A 6,000-nucleotide genomic window follows, 5' to 3' on the forward strand; every position below is an offset into this window, starting at 1 on the left:
TGCTTCTTTATTTTGAAAATCTCTTTGTATCTTTTGCATGTCACATTCACATTGCTCCCACTAAAATGTCCCACACTCATGTCAGTCACTGAGGCCTTGCACCTCTCACTCTCCCAATTTCCTTTTTCCAGCACCAGGAAGGTTTTTGAAGCCAAAACGAATGAATTCTTTAAGCCAGACGAAAGACAGATTCATTTTGTAAAAGTGAGAGATGGGAGGCAGGCTGTCAGCTTGTCTCTCTTCTCACTGCCCTTGGACAATTGCTCCAGACAGCTGAAGGTAATAATAACTTTGTTAGTCAATAGCAGAGAAGATTTTAGGCTGTTCTGTCAAAGATTTGCTTTCAGAGCAGAATGGACAACTGTCACAAAAAATGATCCCTGTTTAAGCATTCCTGTGACTCTGTGGCACATTGCATTGTGGAATCTTGAATATTTATGGACACTTTCTTTATTATCAGCACTGCTTTATTCATAGGGTACCAGAAGTCACCGGTCTGACTGTCTTTTATACAATTTTTATTTGGCAGTCTTTTGTCAGGCCACTTTAGCACTATTTCCTTATAGCACACATATTCCCACAGTAGTGTAGTACAGCCATATATCCATAGACACTTATACATTTTAGCCACTAATGTGCTCTTTACTCAAATAATATATAAGTTTGCCCAGGAGCAGTAACCCATAACAACCAATCAGCAGGTAGCATTTACTGGTCACCTGTTTAAAAGCAAACATCTTATTGGTTGCCTAACTTTGGTTACTGCTCCTGGACAAACTTAGTGCCTTTTATTTCATAAGTGAGTTAATGATATTACTCCGTTATCAGACAGTTAATATGCCATGACAAAATTAAAACGACATGATCGCTTTTTATGTACTGGGTTATATTTGCTTAAACAAGTCTTTACATGTATTTAAAGCCCTTGAATTCTGATTAAAAAGCTATATTTTTTTTGTTGGGGGTCGGATTGGACTTGCATAGGCCATAGCCTCAGGGCTGTATATAGGTCCGGTAACTAGGATGGCCGAAAATATGCCCCCTATGTTGTGGAAGTGACTTCGTGAGCAGCGTGTGCATGACCTCACTTCAGGTTGCTTGTGATGTCACTTCTGTAGGAGTGACGTCATGCACAATGGCGCGAACCCCTCACCACCAGCACCTTCGCCAGATTTCCTTAGGAACTCTGTGTCGGAGGCTTAAGGAATTTTTTTTTGAAGAAAAATCTATATAGGCACCCGAGAGCCACTCCCCCAAAGGCACAGACCCTTGGGTGCCTATATATAAATACAGCCCTGCATAGCCTGCCAGTGCAGTTTTTTGGTTGCCGGCAAAATGTTGGTTATTTGCCTTGTTAAAAGTAGTGTGAAAAGACTCTAAAGGCAAGACATGTGGAGAATAACAGGGACTGTGTTCACTGAAGCTGAGAAAATAACAGTACATGTGTTAGGACAATTCAAGTCATCATCTGTGGAAAACGGGATGGGCTGTGAGTGAGCACTTATTCCGGGAAGTAGGGGAAAAAAGGTAGTCTGAGAGAACAGAAAAAAAAGTGAGTGAAACTGAAATATTTTAATCTCTGGTTAGAATTACAGAGGCTTAGGCACTGAAAGATCAAGTTTCCTAGCTTTTTCAGACTACCAATGGACTAGCCTGCCCTTGTTTCAGACAAATGAACTTTGATTTGTTAGTTTGCGTTTTGCTATATCAAATTAAAAAGCACCCTATTTGGTAAAAACCCTGCTGTGAATAAAACATAGGCACAATTTGAGTGAATTCCTACAGCAGTCAAGGCAGATGATAAAATGGTGCATATCAGGGGGATGAAAACAGACATCTCCCCTTCCAACCTGCTTTCTCACATCTTAGATTAGAGACATCTGGTTAAAAGAAATGTTGCAGGTCGGATAGTTTCATTATTTAATTATTTTATTCCCACAAAAAATGCTAAATCTCCTGATATAAAGGACACTGTTAGCAATGCCTCTTTAGTATTATTAATGTACTTCCACCACTTTGGAAATCATTGAACTATTTTAGTTATTTGTTCAGTTATTCTGATATCTTAATATTCACAAGATCTGATCAAGCCGTGGATTAAATGTGTATGTAGCATTGCCTACAACTTTACAACACTGTTGCTGTGCAAAAGGATCTCGATGCCACTCAAAGTAAACACTTACAAATATTCACCACATGGGGGAGATGAAGAACTTGCACAGTTTTCCATTTCTTTTCATTTTATTATTTCAAAGTCACCCTTAAATTTCACCTATCCAAATCTATCACTAAAAGTAAGGGTGCATATTTCATTTAGGATGACTTCAACTTCTTAACCACCTTAACCATCTGTACGGGTATATTGAGTCTCTTTCTAGATATAGATGAAGCATGATTAACCCACACAGCACAGGCCTATTATTTGCCATTCCATAACTGAACAGTTTTAGAACCAGGGAGATGTCTATAAAGGCTTCGATCTCTGCACATCAATTATATCTTCTGACACTGCAGTTTCTGGCTGACAGCCACATATTTAATCCTATAGGCACTTGTTATTTTCCAGCTAAACTGAGTTTCCAGATTGTGTGACATTCATATGTGAAAAGGCAAACTTACACAAACTTTTAATAGACTGCAAGCAAATAAGTGCAGATACAGTATACAAGTTAGTTTTATAGATAAAGGTATATTGAATTTTTACTAAGCATGGTCAGTATTTGAAATATATATTATGAATATATATGTAAATATATATTATTAATATAAAATTGTAAGAACTGTATTTTTTTTTTTAGGTCAGGTTATTTTTTGTCAACTACTAAATTTATGCCAGTAAACTAAGAAATAAAAAGCAATAAAAAGAAAACAGTATATTGTGGTACTAGATAATGTAGTGTTACGGATCAAGAGAAAAGAGAGGTTTACAGAACATGGTAAACATTTAAACATTTACAGGTATGTTTTATAAAATTCTATTAATTTATAAATTCTATTAATTTATAAATTAAATACATTGCTCAAGGAACATTAGCTAACAGTCGCAACATTTTGCGAAACAGTCGTAACGGCTACGAAAAAGTCGCAACATTTTGCGAAACAGTCGTAACGGCTACGAAAAAGTTGCGACAATTTACGAAAAAGTCGCAAAATACAGATCATTACGGAAAAAACGCATTCGGACGCCTTCGGACCGTTTGTGGATTAGTAAATCAGCCCCCTAGTATAGCAACACCCTTATTCTCGATCAAGACTAATTTGTAGTAAGTATGTCACATGGGGAGATCCCAGCTCCTCAGCCAGTGCTTTGTGACCAGTATGAAGGCATGACTGGGAAGACCCAGATCATATAATAAAAAGTGACGTGTTGGGCATTGCATTTTGGGCAGCAACCGTGAGCTGTTTTTCATCTGTGTTTGAGCTTGATAGCTCAATATAATTGGTGAAATATCTTGTACTGGATTATGTAGCCCTTAAATAGTTTATGGCCTGTGCATCTGTTCAGTAAAGAATAGTATTCTATTGAAACTATTTATCCAAGAAGAGAGGATTTAAAGGAACAGTAACACCATAAAACATTACACAACAAATTCAGAGACATCAAGCAAAAGTTCCAGGGGGATCTGCACGACGCAACGTTGGGGTGTGGCTTAGTGAATTTATGACATGATGTCATCATGCATGCTCTAAATGCTCACTGCGCATTAGGCCCTTTATGTCCCTGAATAATTACCAGGCATTCACACGCCATTTTTTTTAATTTTAAAAATCAGAAGGAATTGCTCACCGTGACAGTAGACCAGGGGAAGGGCACTTATACTAGTAACTCCTGGGAATATCAGGCAAGCTGACAAATTACTGAGATGATCTTTGAAGTACAATTGTCTTTCTATGTGATAGAGAGTGGTCTGTGTCAAGCATGAGGCTCTATAAACATGTGGGTAATGTACACCAGGCAACTACCCAGCATTATTTTTCTAGGATATTGTTGTCTCTGTTGTTTATATCTGCAAAACAAATGCTGTGCCCATGTTAGCTTCTAGCCCATGCCATGCTTCTAATGAGTCATGTGTTAGTTGACCAAACATGAGCGTTAGTTTGGTGGTATGGGAGTTTATTGATTAAAGTCCAATGCAATATCTGCTATAAATCCTGAGGAATTTTTGGGTGTCAGAGGAGGACAGGGTTAATAGCTAGGCATACATAGTAATGGGGTGAAATTGGTGGTTACAACTTGCTGAGTTTGACAGCCAGTTCTATGTGGACCTTTGTCTGGCAATGGCTCTTGCACTTATTTTAAAGTGTTTGCATGCTTTATCAAGTGGGTTGTAGGCCAGAAGGCTGGCACAATGGCTTCATGCATTACTTGGACGATTGGATCAGATCGGTGTTTGCATCTGTTGGATGTTGATTGGATAGCAATAGGTTAGATTATTCTGCTGTGTTACAGGTGTGGGATCCATTATCCGGAAACAAGTTATCCAGAAAGTTCTGAATTATGGGAAGGCCATCGCCCATAGACTCCATTATAAGCAAATAATTTGGATTTTTGAAAATGATTCCCTTTTTCTTTGTAATAATAAAACAGTACCTTGTACTTGACCCCAACTAAGACATAATTAATACTTATTGGAGGCATAACAATCCTATTGGGTTTTTTCAATATTTAAATTATTTTTAGCAGACATAAGGTATAGACAACCAAATTACAGAAAGATCCATTATCCGGAAAACCCCAGGTTCCAAGCATTCTGGATAACAGGTCCCGTACTGTACTACAGGTGAAGCAGACGGACAAACACAGTAACTTCTGGTTCATTTATTAAAATGGCAGATAAGAATGACAGTGGTGACAAAACAGTAGCAGTACCCTTAACCAAAATATCCACTCAAGCAGGGGCTATTACAACATCTACTTTACACTCCACAGTGGCCTGCCTTACAACTAATACCGATAGGCAGGTTGCCCAAGGATAAGGTAGCTGACATAAGAACCAAGGTGGTTAGATAAGGGTTCTTAGTCCAAATCTTTTATTGGCTACAACAAGAGTGTCCCCACAATCAAGGAGTTGGCTTGGCAGTGCCCATCTGTGGTGTGTTACACCCTTGTTGAGCTATCAGATTGCATTTGTCCTGCACAAAGCTTTACACAACAATGATTATTACAGCATCCTCCAGGACCTCTGCTGGGGTAAAAGTTGCAGTAATATTGATTTGGATTTGGTGTACCGTATTTGCTGGGAGCAGCATAGCTTTACCTCCAAATAAACTAGTTTTGCATTGTGGTGTCCCAGAAGAAACTTATATGGCTAATGAGACAGGACTTGGAACTTCTTTATCAGTTTGTCTAAATAAAATAGTTTATTCAGAATTCACTGGCATTTTGTGAACTGATGGGAGGCAGTTGAGAGGAGCAGGAGGGTAATCAGTAAGCACCTATCAAGTACAGTCAGGAGACTGGTGACTTTGCAGTGTGTTATAGGAATTTCAATGCAGTGTCCCAGGTTTATTCTGAATGATAGAATGCCTTTGTGTTAGTGCTGGGCGATATACCAGTTTAACCGGTATACCGTTTTTTAAAAAAAAAAAACGGTATGAGTTTTAAACATACCGCTATACCGGTATGCGCGCCTCCTGCTGTTTTTCTCCAATCACATCCGGGTTGCGCCCGTGCGTACGTGACGTCGGCGCGCATGTGACGTCAGCGCGCACGCGACGTCGCTAGGACGCATCGCTGGAGCTGGAGGAAGTTGGGTAAGTTCTGCTGGGGGGTTGTGGCTGGGGTTGTGGCTGGGGTTGGGGTTGGGGGGGCTGGGGGGGTTGTGGCTGGGGTTGGGGGGGTTGGTGTTGGGGGTGTTGGGGGGAGCTGGGGTTGTTGGGGGGGGCTGGGGTTGTTGTTGGGGGGGCACCAATATTTATTATTTATTTTTTATTTATATACCGTCAAATACCGTGATACCGATATAATTTTGAAAAATACCGTGATATAAATTTTTGGTC

This window comes from Xenopus tropicalis, chromosome 5 (assembly GCF_000004195.4).
Source record: "Xenopus tropicalis strain Nigerian chromosome 5, UCB_Xtro_10.0, whole genome shotgun sequence".
NCBI lineage: Eukaryota > Metazoa > Chordata > Amphibia > Anura > Pipidae > Xenopus > Xenopus tropicalis.